Source organism: Gallus gallus, chromosome 1, assembly GCF_016699485.2.
Source record: "Gallus gallus isolate bGalGal1 chromosome 1, bGalGal1.mat.broiler.GRCg7b, whole genome shotgun sequence".
NCBI lineage: Eukaryota > Metazoa > Chordata > Aves > Galliformes > Phasianidae > Gallus > Gallus gallus.
In genome coordinates, this window is record NC_052532.1 from 67,358,061 (window position 1) to 67,373,289 (window position 15,229).

The following is a 15,229-nucleotide window of genomic DNA, read 5'->3' on the forward strand; positions in this document are numbered from 1 at the left end:
GCTGGACACCAGGCTGAACCAGCAAGGAGCCCGGGCCGCCTTGGTGAATGGTGTCCTGGGCTGCATGAGGCCGGGTGCAACCGGCACGTGAAGGGCAGTTATCCTGCCCCTCTGCTCAGCTCTGAGGAGGCCACAGATGGAGCGCTGGACCCTGAGCTGGGCTTCCCGGCTCAAGGGAGACCCAGTGTTGCTCATTTTCACTTTCCATAGCCCAGGGAGTGCAAACAGTCCCTGTCCCACCTACCCAGGGCTTGCTGGGCTTGGTGGGATGTGATGTCTTTGGAGGGGTGGAGGTCTCAGTAAGAGGAGCAGGGCTTGTCCCCAGCCTTGGAGAGGAGCCTGTCCTCCACCCATGTGTGACGTCCTCCAGCATCTGCACCATGGGCGGCACGTGGCCTCTACCGTATTGTGGGGGGTGTATTTAGATTAAAATGTGATACTTGCCGTGTGACATGCATCGTCTGTGCCTTCCTGGCTGCCGTGGGGTTTCAGGACTGTGCTGCGGTCGGGGCATTCCCAGACACTGGGCAGGCTGACGATTTGTGGATACGTGTCTGGAAATCATGCAGGGCTGGAGAATCTCAGTCCTTCCAGCTGCCAAGACCCCTGAGTTTCATGGCACTCTGGCTCTTGCCATGCCCCTTACCACCCTGCACCATGCCCTGTTCCAGCTTTGCATAGGTTGTGCTCCATCCCTGCTGGGTGCTAAGAACCATCTCCGAGGGCCGAGTTCACCAGGGATCAGTGCAGAGTCCCCCTCCTCCTCCTCCACTGAGGAAGAAGAACCCCGGCACCAGGACAGCCTGGGGGCACCCATCCAGAAGCTGCTACACAGAAATGGAACTGGGGTTCTGTTGGACATACAACAGGGAGGGCAGGGCCATACTTAAGGCCATCTCCAAGTTGCCAGCTCAGAGTGGGTTTTGCACAGTCTCCACTGTAGCAAAGGCCACACCTGGCCTGGCATGCCTCTGCTTCGCAGCATGTCCTTGGCTTCAAGAGATAGATTTGGAATTTCTGCCTCCCTTGTGTCTCTCACCTGCCCTGGGGGGATGCTGCTGCTTGCCCTTGTTCCGCCTTACCCCAGCATCCATCGGGGACATTCTGGCCCTTCTCAGTCATCCCCACAGACAGGATTGAGGAACCCCTTGGCAGAGCCTCATGAGGCAGTTGGCAGGACATACCAGGGAGAAGCAGGCTTTGTCTTCACTGCAGCTGGTCCAAGCCTCAGTGCCACCACCAACGCTTCTCCATAAGCAAGAGAATCCATTGCTGTCCTTTTTCTGTTCCCCTCCCATCACTGCAGTGTGCTGTTGCTTTCCAGGGATTCAGGCAATGTGGTGAGCATTGCCTAATGTTTAATGTTCTTGATTCTTTTTACGGTCACTGACAAACAGGGCTGACATACTGGGATCAGCAAAAAATCTGAGGGTAAAGCAAGTCATGCCTGCTGGCCAGAGGAGACCAAAGTCTTGTGAGCTTCCATCATCTGAGGGCTTGACTCTCTGGAGAAGGAATAAAGAAGACAGTGACTAAAAGCAACTGCAACGTGAATTTTAAATTAAATAATGATTTAAGATGTTAATAACATTTAAATTTTAAACATTTTTAATATTTAAGTAGACTGAGATTTTGTAAGAGTATAGATTCAAGATGTTTTGACTACTATGATTCTTTCCCAAATAATCTGAGTATAAATTTGCCACCTCATTCCCAAGCATCAGCTTCTGTGCATCAAAGAGGAAGTACCTAAACTACATGCAGGAGATATGCTTGCAAGTTGAAGAAAGAGGGCAGCAAAAGGATAGCTCATTTTTGTCCACAGGATTGAGGGAGTTTCATCTCGGGGTTTTCTGTAATCAGCATAGACTTTTATAGTGCAAAGCTTTTCTGTATGGGGTGCTGCCCAAAATAGATCTGTGCCAACAGAGTGTTCTGGACAAAAGACTGATTTCACCCTGGAATAAAGGATGCACACCTAAAGCCAGAGGGCTTTTTTTTCTGGGATAAAGTCACCATTCTCCTAGAACTGAATTTTCTTGGGGAGGAATTCTGACATGGTTAATGATGGAAATAAAGATGTAGAAGTTCTGACACCACCTTGCATCCCAACTCTGGAAAACACAGCAGACAGTCAATGCGCTGAATTCTGCCAGTGTGACCTATGACCGTGGGGCTGAGTATCTCCTGAGTACTGCTTCACCCCAGCAAAAGCCACTGTTGCCTCACAGCGCTGCTGAAAACGTACTTTATAAAATTTTGCTTTTCTTTCACATGTTCATTCAGGAAGGACGATGAACATCACATTTTAATGGGTTCCAACTTGCAGGATTTATTTCCTTACTATCCATTTCTATGTTATGTACTCCATTCTTGGGCCTGGTATAATCAGAGGGATTAGATGGAAGCCCGCGTACTATCTGAACATGGAAGAGAGGGTTAGGGCACACAGACAGATGCCATGCTGTAGACAGAAGTGAAGGGGCACAGATCCATTACATAAACTGCATCTATTTGTATCGAGTGGGGAACAGGGATGTGAATGCTGCACTACTAGGTTTTATCCTTAGCTTTACAACCTGCTTATTTTGACAGCTTACAATGTGGCTGTCTCCAGGTAGTCTCATTTCTGTAATTTATAATACATGTTTTTTTGAGGCTTTTCAAAAGTCATATAGTTCAGTTTTGTTTTTGTCAAACGCACCCACATTTGTCAATGGAGAGAGAAACAATACTGTAGTGCATACAGATACCACATTCTTTTGTATTTCTTTTTCCCCTCAAGAAATAGATTATCTCATTTATTGTTGTCAATTATACTACAACCTTGTTGTAGGTTTATGTCAGTCCATAGCACTGAAGAAGCTGCAAGTGACCAAGAGCTCAGCACGTTTCTCACAGATACGTAGCCATCCAAAGATAGGTATCTGTCCAAATTATTTATACAGGTTCCCTCTCTAGTCTGTGGATACAGAAAGATACCTCTGGTGGGAAAACAATCCAGTCACTCTTGGACACCTATTTTTGGACAGGATGAATCATCTTCTAGAAGCACGTCTCCCTTTGCTGACTACAGACAGAGCCCAGACCGAGACTAGACATCCAATTTTTTGATGTCTGAGGTTAAGTTAAGGAATCGTAGAATCACTAAGGTTGGAAAAGACCTCTAAGATCATCTGGTCCAACCATCAAGGAAGTCCTACTCAAAATCGCAGTATCATTATGTTTCAATCCAAACAATTTGTTGGTGCATCTTCCTGACATAAAACCGACACTTTGTCAAATACAAGTAATCAGAGATAATGATAATGATCCAAGGAATAAAATGTGAAGCACTATTTATTCTAGAAATGCCAATTTTAAAATAGGACTGATCAAGCCTAGAGCAATCTCATGAAAACTAGGTGGCAATCTTAAGCTTGGCAAAGTAAGTCATGCTGTGCTTTCACTTTCCACTTGGAAATACAACAAAAGCTCTGGGTATACTCCATACGTTTCTTTGCCATGCCTCCTGCTCAGTGCCAAGTGTAGTCAACAAAAATTATCTTTAAATATAAGATTTAAAGCTCTTCACATGCCGCATTTATACAATTTCTTGGTGCTTCTTCAGTATGTAAAGTAAAACCAATCAGTCTTGTAAACAGATTCCCCTCTGAATTGCCTTCTTATGCAAAAATAGGAACACCATTGAATTTGAGTGCATCCCAAATAGGTGTACACAGTGTGATTGATGCACACTGCTTTTCTAACAGCCCTTGCCACAGGGCAGGATGCTCTGCTCCATGGATATGATGGCCAGGACAGATACAATCTGTGTGTATGGATACAAAAGGGTAGAAAAAAGAAACAGCAAACCATGGCTTAGCAAGGGACTGTGCAAAGCCAAATGTTGGAAGCTTCCAAAGCTGCTGCACACCTCGTGACAGGAGCCTGACTGTGTGCAGCAGCTCTGCACCACCTGCTCTGTGACTGGACCCTGGGTTTCTCTCTGTGGCTTCTGCAGGCTCTCTTCACCTCTATGGCAAAGGGGCTGCTTCAGCTGCCTTACTTAGACTCTGTATCATTAACAATAGTGGTGCCAACATTAAAAAAACCCACAAAAATGAAACAAAACACCTTGGCTCCAGTCACTCACTTGACAGACTCCTTCCATTCTTTCTGCCAGCTGAAGGCAACCTCAGGGCTGAAGAGTTTTCCTTTCCTCTCAGTACTGCCTTTTCTTGCCAGCTCTGCTGATTTTTTTTCCTGTCTACCTGATCTCAAACTAATTGAAAAAACAGTCTTTGTAAACGGTCTCTGGAGGATCACCAAACTTGATGTGAGTTTTCAGGAGAAGGAATACAGTCCCCAAATGTCTGACTTATATCCCAGTAGCAAATTCCCATGACTTTAGGTCAGGTCCTTTGATGGAGTAGTCTGGCAAGGTTCATTCCTGACAGCAGAGGTGCACTGGTTTATAGCAGCTCAAGGTTTCCTCCTGCCTTTGTTTACCAAATGACTGCCAAACTTCCAAAACTGATGAGGTTAAGAGGCCATGCAGCTGCAGCCTGCTGTTGCTGATGGAGAGGCAGAAGGGATGTCAACCTCACCTTCTTCCTTTCCCAACAGAGTCCCGTCCCACTGATGGTGCAGAGATGGCGTTCATTAGCTTCTCTATAGCTGGGGAATCATTAGATTTAAAACAAAAATGGGTAGATCTTGTTCATTTGGTAATAATTACACAAAAACAGGCACTGATACGTTCCTGGAAGGTAAGTGCTGATGATAACAATTCAGTATTTAGTAATGTCTTTCATGAGTATCAACAGGGCTGAAGAGAGATGGTTTTTCTTTGAAATTAAAGAAACTCTAAAATCTGGACCCATTTAAATAAAAAGTCCACATATTTCTTCTTGAGTAGTCTGCTAAATTCTGGGGGGGGGGTTGGGGGGGGGGGGATTGGAGAAGAAGACTATACAGTGATTCTTCTGCTTCTTTGTAATTAAATTTGCAAACAGAAGAAGGTCAAATAAGCATCCAGCCTGTGCATTATTTATCTACTTGAAACACAAAGTCTGCTGCCTTGAAAACCACTCTATACAAGTTTGTTTCTAGGTGAGAATTTCTTTGTACCAGGAGATTCTTGGAATAAGATTTATGTGCTTCACATCTCTTTGTACAGCCTCATGGAGGAGCAAATCGAGAGTGTGCGCATGTGCATCTGTTTGTATGCAATATCTCAGAGGATGCCTGTTCAGAACAGCCGAATATATACCTCAGCATTAGTATATAGCATATCTTGTTATGTTGGTCACAAATTATAATGGAGGAAGAGAGCTTCTGCAGCTGAGTGCAGATATTCACAGCCTTTGTTTACTGCCTCCTTGGCAGGAGATATATGTGGAACTATCTGTATGGCACGGGTGGACTATGCACCAGTGCTCAACTCGGCCACGAAAGTGCTCTAATGTATTGAAATAGAGCAGTTGGATAACATGAAAACTAATGAAGCAAGTGATCCCACTGCTGCCTGGAACAAATTACCCCCCTGATGCACCATATCTCCACTTAGCCTATTCCTCTACCATTTAGAAATCATCTCAGTGCTATCTAAATGTGATAGATAAATGGCACTTGAAAGTTCGCTGTTCTTCCATGGAACAGACCTGACTAAGAAGTGGCAATGTATTTTCAACCTTGCAATGAGACTGTGTTGTTCCTGCCAACAGAAGCAACATTACAGTCAAATTTCCCTTTCCTCCAGACAAGCTTTGCCATGAAGGGAATCCAGGCAGCTTCAGGTTGCCTGCAGAGCACAACCCTCATGAATGAAGCCACACTGATCGAGGCTGTACTGCTTCCTGTAGCAGAAGCAGCACTGCCAAGATCTGATCTGCTAAATCCCCACAAATCTAAGCTGGTTTCAGTCAGTGCCAGTGTTGGTGGCTGTGCACTACGTGACTAATGGAGAGGACAGGCAGCAGGTACTGGGATGGCTCAGGGAAAAGCACTCCTGAGACCAGCAGAGCTCACGCGTCAATGCCCAGCATTGCTCTAAGACAACACGGGCTGGTTCCCTGCTCACAACTTGACCACCTGCCCAGCATGCTTCCCATCATGACCTGGCATCCAACGGGGCAGGATGAAACTGCTTAAGCTGCATTCACCATGTGAAGGAGGTTTACACTAAACAGAAGTGCTATAGGCCTGTGCATTTAAAGGAGCTGGAAAATAAGAGTTTGTAGAAGTGCTCAATGGTGTTCCAGCTTAGCATTTCCTATGGTGAAAGTGACAGAAGTGCCAAAGGGTACGGTCATGACAAAACCAATGAAATCATGGAAACAATGTCAGTTCACTGCGGTTTGTGGTTATAGTGAGTGATGCCATCATACAACCACAGCAAACCACAGAGCATGTAATTCAGTCGAATGTGGCATAGTTATAAGGTGAATATATTTGTCATGCAGTAGCAATGGTTGAAATAATACGATGTTTTTCTGCATGCTGAGGTTTCACTGCAGCCCAGCACCCTGCTCACTGGATCAATGAACTCTGCACCCACAGGTTCCTGTAGCAAAACATCCTTATAGGATGAACATTAGTAATGTGTCCCCACATTACATAATCTCTTTTATTTCAAACGTTCCAAAAACATTCATTTCAACTTCACAAAGGCACTATGTCCTGGATTCAAATGGGCAAACTGAGGTAAATGGGAATCTGAGCAATTTCCTTGAGATGCTGAGCTGAACACAGAAACCCAGAGCTTCAGAGCTTCTATTCTGTTAACAAGCGCACTGCAGATCCTTAAGCATCCTCCATTTTTCCATAATGCCATCATCATAACATGCTATAAGAAAATAAAGTCTGTTGTTGACAAAGGCACATTGTTCAGAGGCTTCAGTTTTGCGAAGGTGCTCTGAAGAAAGGAAAACCAATACTTGAAGAGCACGAAGGCTCTCTGACTGGTGAGAACCTTTATGCAAGGGATGTTTAGGAGCTGTTCTGAACTCCACCAAAATTTCCCATTGGATTAAATAAAGCTTGGCTCAGGACCTAATCTACTATATTGTGCAGACATTTCCCAAGTTTAGGAAGTGACAAATCATCTGTGCATAGCTCAAATGAAAGAATAAGGGCAGCAAAGGGAAATAGTAGCTGCAAAAACAGAGCAAGGAAGTGATGGAAGATCATTCATTGCCACTTTCTCTTTCAAAAGAAGACAGAGAGGAATGGGAAAACGGTAACTGGGAAATGAGCTGCACTCCAGATCTGAAAAGGCAGTGTCCATAAAAGACAAGAAATCTAACAGAACATTCATGGGGAATTAACCTCTCTCTCCCTGCCAACTTCTCTGTAAGTGCATGTATAACTTTATCTACCTAACATAAAATATATATACTTTTATGCCATTAGGAGTTATAAAGAAGAGTTTACAATTTGCCTATTCATCCACTGAGGCAAAACAGCGTCTGTCCCCTGAAACCAGACAAACATCAGAGGCTTACAAGAGAACAAGATCCTGTGCTGTTGGATGCACAATGACAGCCACTTTGCAGGATTCAGGGGTGCTGTAGAGCACAACATTAGCACACTGCTGGCTGAAGTAGGGAGGGACTGCAGCAGTTGGAAAGAGAAGAGAGTGTGCCATGGATCTATGTTGCGGCTGTGGCAATTGCTTTGGGATTAGAGAGGAGATAGATAGTAGAAGACTTTTTTAGCTGCTTTAAAACTTTTGAGCCTCCACTGCTAAGACTTAGCCAAACTTTTCCCAAAGTTTCAGCAATATAGTCTGAGATCAAGATATTTTCCCTAGAGGGACTGTGGTCAATAGAAATGTGCCTTGATAAATGATACTGCATACCATGGGGAGTTCTTTGCTGATGCTATGGTCAAGGTCACCATTTTCTTTATGGTTGTTTTTACATACATTGAATATAATGCAGAATTCATACAAGACAGAAGCAGCAGCTTTTTTCAGAGACAGAGCTGGAACTGTCAAATTCAGAGCCAGGCTCCCAGCTGGCACAAAGCATACACTGAAGGCAGTCCGTTTTCAGCCAAGAATCACAGCCCTGGGTTTTTGCTTCCTTCAGGAAAGAAGAGGGGAGATGATCTGTGTCTTGTTTCTACTACTATGAGGGACGTGTTAGCTGTTGAGAATGAATTTAAACCACCTTTAGGCCTCATGGCTTTAAATGAATTATTAGTGTTATTTACTATCTGTTGAGCTCTGATACTCACTCAGGAAGCCACGGAGGGCTATGTTTCTCCAGGAAATATAATTGCACTCTTTCCCTAGGCTTTGCAGGAAAAGCAGAAAATTGGCCTCAGAGAGCTGAGGCCTAGTGAAGGTGGTGCTGCACACCATGTAGGAGGGATGCTCCTGCTGTGTTTAACAGTGCATTGCCCACTCAGCTCAGAAAGCCTGCGAAGAAATTGCTTGTTCATGAATGCGTATACACTTGGGTTTCTGTATATGATGTGATGTATCTGGTGCCAGCTGACTAGCTGTCCTGTTGCAGCCAACTTCAAATATGAGAAACCAGACCTAGACTGAATGAGACATAAGTTAGTTGACTCCTGATGCTCTGTTTGTAGCTGTGCTTTGGGTTTCTCTTTATCCTGTTTTGGCAACTCCACACTGCAGTTATGGAGCAAGACTCACTACGTGTGAATGGGACAAGATGGAGTCAGGGAGCTTGCTGAAATTACCCTGACTTTGAGTGGATGCCCTGTAGACAGCCATATTGCCAAGGCTCCCCAAAGCACAGCGAGTAACATCGTGGCCCACCATTTTTAATTGGAAGTTTGATCACAAATTGAAACTCATATGAACAGTCTGACTCCCTGGAGCATAAGAATAAAAGGCACAAGCTCACAGACCATCTATAAGTTGTAGGTGGCAACATACCAGTGCATTTTTACCACACACATTTGTAATATCCTCTTGATAGTGCACATTGCAAATTCATCTACGTGAGTGATGTATCTGTAGAAATTAGGACCCATTCTGAAATTAATCGAGGCTGTAATTCATTGGATAATTCACTCAGAGCAAATAACTTGCACAGGATTACGAACACATGATGCAACATGCTCACTTGATGACCTCTGTGGAAGATCAGTGGCCCTTAACTCCACTCTTACTGCAATGGTCGTTATCCTCAATGAAATCACTGTGCAGCTGGCATTATTTTTTCTCTCATGACACTCTCAGTGGAAGCACTTACAAATGAAATGGTGTAGAGACTACAGTATCATGATAGACGTTCAGAACACTGACAAGACAATAAGAAGGAACACCGAAGTCGAGGTTGCACAGAACAGCCCAATTCAGGCATTTCCAACTTTCTGTACACACAGTTTGCTATTTCCCCCATTGGTTAGTTACATCCTACTTTGCACTGCCACGGAAACTTCTAAACCTGCCCTGAGCAGAGTGGATGAAGTTGGTTCTGTCAAGTGAGGGTATACTGAGTTACAATACATATATATATAAACTACTATACAGTCATCTTTTCAGTGACAATGGCTTGAGACTTGAAACCGAAAAGATATAACCAGTGATAAATTTATTTTGGCTAAGGTTAAAAAGGTTAAGAAGTGCCCCAAGATCCACCAGAACCCTTCCTGTCTTCATAATCTCTATTTACATCTACTGCCTTACCAATAACTCTGACAGAGAGAGCATGGGATTTTGTTTTGCTTTCAGAGCTCCATCTAAAGAATATGCACAGTGACACATGGGCGGCTTGTACCGTCTGGGTCTATGCACAGTAATACCAACCTACAGGTTGGGCAATGCATTTTTAAAATGCTATCAAGTCCATGGGGGGGGTTCACTGTGTATCTCAGTGTCTCCTGCACAGAGCATGCAGCAAAGCTGAGATTCACCAAGTATTTTGTTTATCATAAAAAGGGGTAGACTAAAAGAAGGCACCTTCCATCCACAGTGTGTTGCCCGTGCCATCTTGTGACGGCGTGGTTCATGCAGAATGGATTTATATCTGCACTTCCGTTGTCTGGCACTGGCACCTGATGCCCTGACGCTCCTGATGTAGGTCACCTCTGCAAAATGAAGTGAGCATGTCCTCAACTTGTGGGTGAACACTGCTGGTGCACATGCTGGGCTATCAGATGTAAGAACTGGTACCTGGGTACTAGGAAGGCTTTTCAGTCTTCCCCACGCCATCAGCTTATTTTTCAGACTGATGCTCTACACAGCGGCTTCTTCTGAAACAACCTCCTTCATTAAAAGACACAACAAAATGTGGAGTGGCCTCGCCCTGCGTTACTTAAATTGGAATAAATGCCTGGATCCATTTCAGGGCAGTGGACACCCACTCAGCCTGTAAAGGAATCAATATTGCTAGTCTTGGAGCTGAAACTTCATAAATTCAAAAATCCACAACTCAGAGTATGTGGCTGAAAAGAGTGCTTTCATGCTACACATCCAATTTGTCTTAAAACTGCCCCCAGGATCTCCATGCAGTCTCTGCTGTGGTGCTGGGACTGCTACCAACATCACATGAAATGGTGGCTTCCCTGCAAGGGTCTAGACTGAGCCCTAGGAACATGTCCCACACAGAGTGCAATCCACTCACAACAGCAGCTGGGTCACAGCCATCCACTCTGCTGACACACAGGTGCAAGCGTTTGCAATCAAATCCCAGTCATTGGCATCCTCACTGCTGGAACCATTTAATCTCAGCACCAGGCATGACAGAACAGGTATCTGCAGTGCAGTGGAAGTAAATGAGGAAAAAAAGGTTTCAGCAGAGACTGTCTGCTCCATCATCTGTCTAACAGTAATCCAGGGTGTAATTTGCTCCTGAGATCTTCCGGACAACCTGAACACACTGAAGAGAATATCAACATTAATTCTGCATGAGTATGCTGACAATTGACTGTGTGCCAGTGCCCAGCTTGTTTGCACTGTTTCTATTGCATTGCTTAAAAAAAGATAAAGCCTCAGAACATAACAATAGCTAATGCAGGAGAACCAAACAGAAAGGCAAAAGGATTGCCTGTCAGCCACAGGACCTGGCTGGCTTGAAGTTTTGATTTAAAATGTACCTGCACCAGTTTGCCAGGATTCCTCATGAGAAAGAATGGTGGTGACTGCAATGGTGGAGAAAGGGCCAGGTCAGATGGCATCTCCTTCTCTGCCCCCACAATCCACATGCTGCTTTCTCCTCACGCTTGGAGCAGAGAGCAGCACTGGCATTGAGAGCTGCACTTCTGATCTGTCCCTGTCAAGTTCACTTCTCAAAAACTCTATGCTTTCCCTAGCTTATTTGAAATAGAAATGGCCACCCTTCCATTCAGAATAAAGAGATACGTTTTGATCATTTAGCTTCAAAAGCTAACCCTCTTGATTTCTGGAATCAGGATTTCTTTACATACATTGTTGTGAAAAATCCAATTCAAGGGCAGCAGAAATTGCTCAGGAAGTGCTTAGCAGCAAAGATGAAGAAATAACTCGTTTTCAGGACTGTAAAGAGTACCAAGCAGCATGCTGCTCCTTACTTGTCTTCTTTTCTTTGTGCTTAGGAATCAGACTGATGACTCTTCTCCTGTTTTGAGAAACTGGAGGTCCAGCAAGTTATTGCATCCTGAGACAAGAAGATGCCCTCTTGCTGTGTCTCCTTCTCTGTAACAGCTCGTGACCAGAAACCACACCCCAGGAAATCCTACTGTTCCTTAGATATGCAGTTCTTCCACCCAGAGAACAGTAAAATCATAGCTCATATTAAGATGTGAACACTTCTCTGAGATGGGCTGAACTGGGGAGGCACCTTACAGGTGACATTTAAGTGAATTTTTTAAGTGGAGGGTTGCTGCAAGCTTCCTCACTCAATTCCAATGGGGTTGTACCATATCACCTGAAAAGAGCCTTCTGCAGCCAGAAAGGTCTGATAATTGCCCTTTAGCACTTTGTTTTGGGTGGTTGTTTTTCTTTTTTGATGAGACAGCAACTGCTGGGGCAACAGAAAAAGCAATGGGGAAATTCAAGGGAAGGAACTAAGGAGTTATCCTTTAACAGAGTGACATGACCAGCCACCCAGCTGAACCAATGCATGCAGGTTGGTAAACAAACAGGAGGAGGAAGCTACTGTGCTGCTTGAAAACAGCTGTCATCATGCTGTGGGATAATTCCCATGAATGGAGTGTGGATATCAATAGCTACAACCTGCACAGAAAGGACAGGCAAGGAAGGAGAGGTGGGGGTGCTGCTATCTACACCAGGAAAGGAACAGAATGTGAAGAGCTGTCCCTAAGGAACAGTCATGAGCAAGTCAAAAGCCTATGGGTGACAGTTACCAAGGCAGCAAAGGGAGCCCTGTGACAGGTCAGTGATAGCCTGTTGATGAGGCCTTCTACCTCCAGCTACAGGAGGCATTGTAATCACAAGCGCTCATCCTGCTGGGGGACTTTAACCATCCAGACATCTGCTGGAAAAGTAGCAGGAGGCTACTAGAATGCATTGAGGATGACTTCTTGAGTCAAGTAATTGACAGCCCACAAGGGGAGATGCAATGCTGGACCTGCTGCTCACCAATGTTAATGAACTGATTGGTGACATCAGGATTGGAGGCTGCCTGGACTGTAGTGACCATGCTATGGTTGAGTTCATGTTCCAGAGGGACCTGAGACAGGTGAAGAGTAAAATCGGGAAGCGAAACTTTAGGAAAGCTGAATTCCAGCTCTTCAGAGAGTAAGTCAACAAAACACCCTTGGAAACTGTCCTCATGGGCAAGGCTATCGAGCAGAGCTGGCAGAGTTTTAAGGAGGCTTTCTTCAGGGCACAAGAGCTCTCCATCCCCAGATGTAGCAAGTTAGGAAAGGAAGGCAAGAGACCAGTATGGCTGAACCAGAACCTGCTGGCCAAACTGAAGAGTAAGAAGAAAATGCACAGGCAATGGAAACAGGGACACACACCATGAGAAGAATATGAGGAAGCTGCTAGGTTGCATAGGGATGGGGTCAAAAAAGCCACTGAACTTTGCTGGGGATGCCAAAAAGAACAAGAAAAGCTTCTACAGGTACCTCAACCAGAAAAGGAAAGTCCAGGTGGGTGTACCCCCTAGTGAGTGATACAGACAGGCTGGTAACAACAGACAAGAAGGCAGCTGAGGTACTTAACTATTTGCCTCCATCTTCCCTGACAACTGCTCACCACCCAGCCCTCAAACATTTTGTTTAGAAGGAGGGGATCAAGGAAGCAATATCCCTTCCCCTATAAACAAAGATTAGGTTTGTGACCACCTGAGGAACCTGAACATTCACAAGTCTATAGATCCCAATATGCACTTGGCCTACTTAACTCTATCAAGTAACAATATTTTGTTTGTGAGTGGGAAGTTTTGATAGAGGTATCTGCATGAAAGCTTGACTCAGCCAATAGGTAAGGATATATCCTTACAGTTCTGCAGTATAGCTGTAATACCAGGCTTTGATGAGTAGCTACAAGTCAGCTAAGATAGGGTCAAGCCGAAGTTTCTACATACTATCATGTGAAGTATTAAATTCTCTTCAGTTTCTTCTGCTGAAACCAAAGCAATGATGTCCTTCTTCTCATTTGCTCTGGCAGAACTGTGTGTACAGAGTTAGTCACTGCAGTTAGTTGAGAGCATTGCATGTCCCAGGATGAGCTGTCTTCTGAGCTATGAATAGTTCAGAGTGTGAACCAGCATCAAACCCAAACTAAGGGCTTCCACTCCATAAAGATCTCAACTATCATAGTTGTCTTTGGCTATTGCAGTCACATTGCACCATGTAGCAAACCTAGAGATTAGAAAGCAAGTCACTTGGTTGTGGTTTCTTGGATGGTCAAGGCATTTCAATCTAGTAAATTTCCCAGGAACTGAGTGTCAAGGTTCCAGTCTGGTTCAGCCTAGTACTGTGATTAATGGGGCAGAGGTACCATGGACCCATGCCCTGGAGATAAATGAAGGGGGAGTAGGGGGAAGGCAGGGAGATGGGCCCAGAGGAGAAAGATGGCTGCAATGAGCTAACAGAGAAAACTAATTTACTAAAGATCAAGCGGGATGTAATATAACACAACACAATACAATTGGAATGGAGGCTAATAAATCAAATAAATAAGAGAGTGAGTGTCCAAAACTGAAGTCCTTACTCTAATGTTGTAGGTGAGACAGCCAGGGAGGATGCACAGCAAAGAGAAGCAGAAAGAGAGGGTGGTCTCATGACTCCCAGTCAGTTTTATCTTTCCCTCTGAACAGAAAACGGAAACAGAATAATGAAGTCTTCTGGGAGCCATAGTTCATCCTTCTCTTCTGGGACCAAGTACCCAGAACTATCAACAAACTGCAGCATTAACTCTTTAACTTCCAGTGCACCACATGATGTTATGATGTGGAATACTGATAACAAGCCACAAAACCATGACCCTGTAGGACTCAGTCAAAAAGCATTTGAGAAAAAACATTAATTCACTGCACTTCTAAAGTGTCTCTCACATCAAGATAGAAAAGCCTTTTCACAAACATTGCTGACTTACAGCACCCGTAGGAGATATATTATTACTGTCATTTTACATAAGAGATAACTGAAGCAGCGATATATTTATACCTGGGAAATGAGCCCCTCTTCGTGTCCACCATGAGCAGATAGGTACAAGAAACAATCATGCAGTTTCTTTACATCTCTATTTCTATCTGACATATATAGGCTGGCTATTCTTACTACTCTTATTTACACATCACTCTAAATGCATACAGCACTTTGGAGAACATTAACTATTGTGAGTAATATTAATACATACAGCATAATTCAGTAATGATGGCTATACTAATAAGCTGACTATAGTGCGATGGACAAAATCTATTAATTCTTAGAGCTTTTTTAAAAGAATGTAAGAGGTAGAGATGGGAAATCTGAATAGTATTTAACATTTCCCAAGATGTTTCCAATATCTGCAAATCTATTGATATTTTGTAGCACTGATATAGGTTGGCTTAGCAATAGGGATCAATACATTAGCTTAAAGGCCAATATATTAGTTTAGCAAAAAGGAATTAATATGTGATAGTTCTAAAGTTTTTCAGTTTAGCTTTGCTTGGTATGTGCAGTCTTGTTTTTCCGAATGATCCCTTCTTCACTGAAGCACTCAAGTCACAATAAGCTATGTTTATCTTGGCATCCACCATCTGCAAGGCCTTTTTCTTGGGTTTCACATAAATTTTGAGTTATACTGCACCAAGATAGAAAGTTGCATGTTATG

At 44.0% G+C, this 15,229-nt stretch overlaps 1 long non-coding RNA gene across 6 annotated transcripts in view; it reads right to left on the reverse strand.

Moving 5' to 3' along the window:
• Window positions 1-1,341: 1,341 nt before the first annotated feature.
• Window positions 1,342-15,229, reverse strand: part of LOC418209 — a 110,468-nt gene continuing 96,580 nt past the window's right edge. For all 6 annotated transcript variants that reach the window (XR_005862150.2, XR_005862146.1, XR_005862147.1 and 3 more), the window contains one exon: window positions 1,342-1,505. This is a non-coding gene — a long non-coding RNA (uncharacterized LOC418209). The remainder of the gene's footprint in view (window positions 1,506-15,229) is intronic.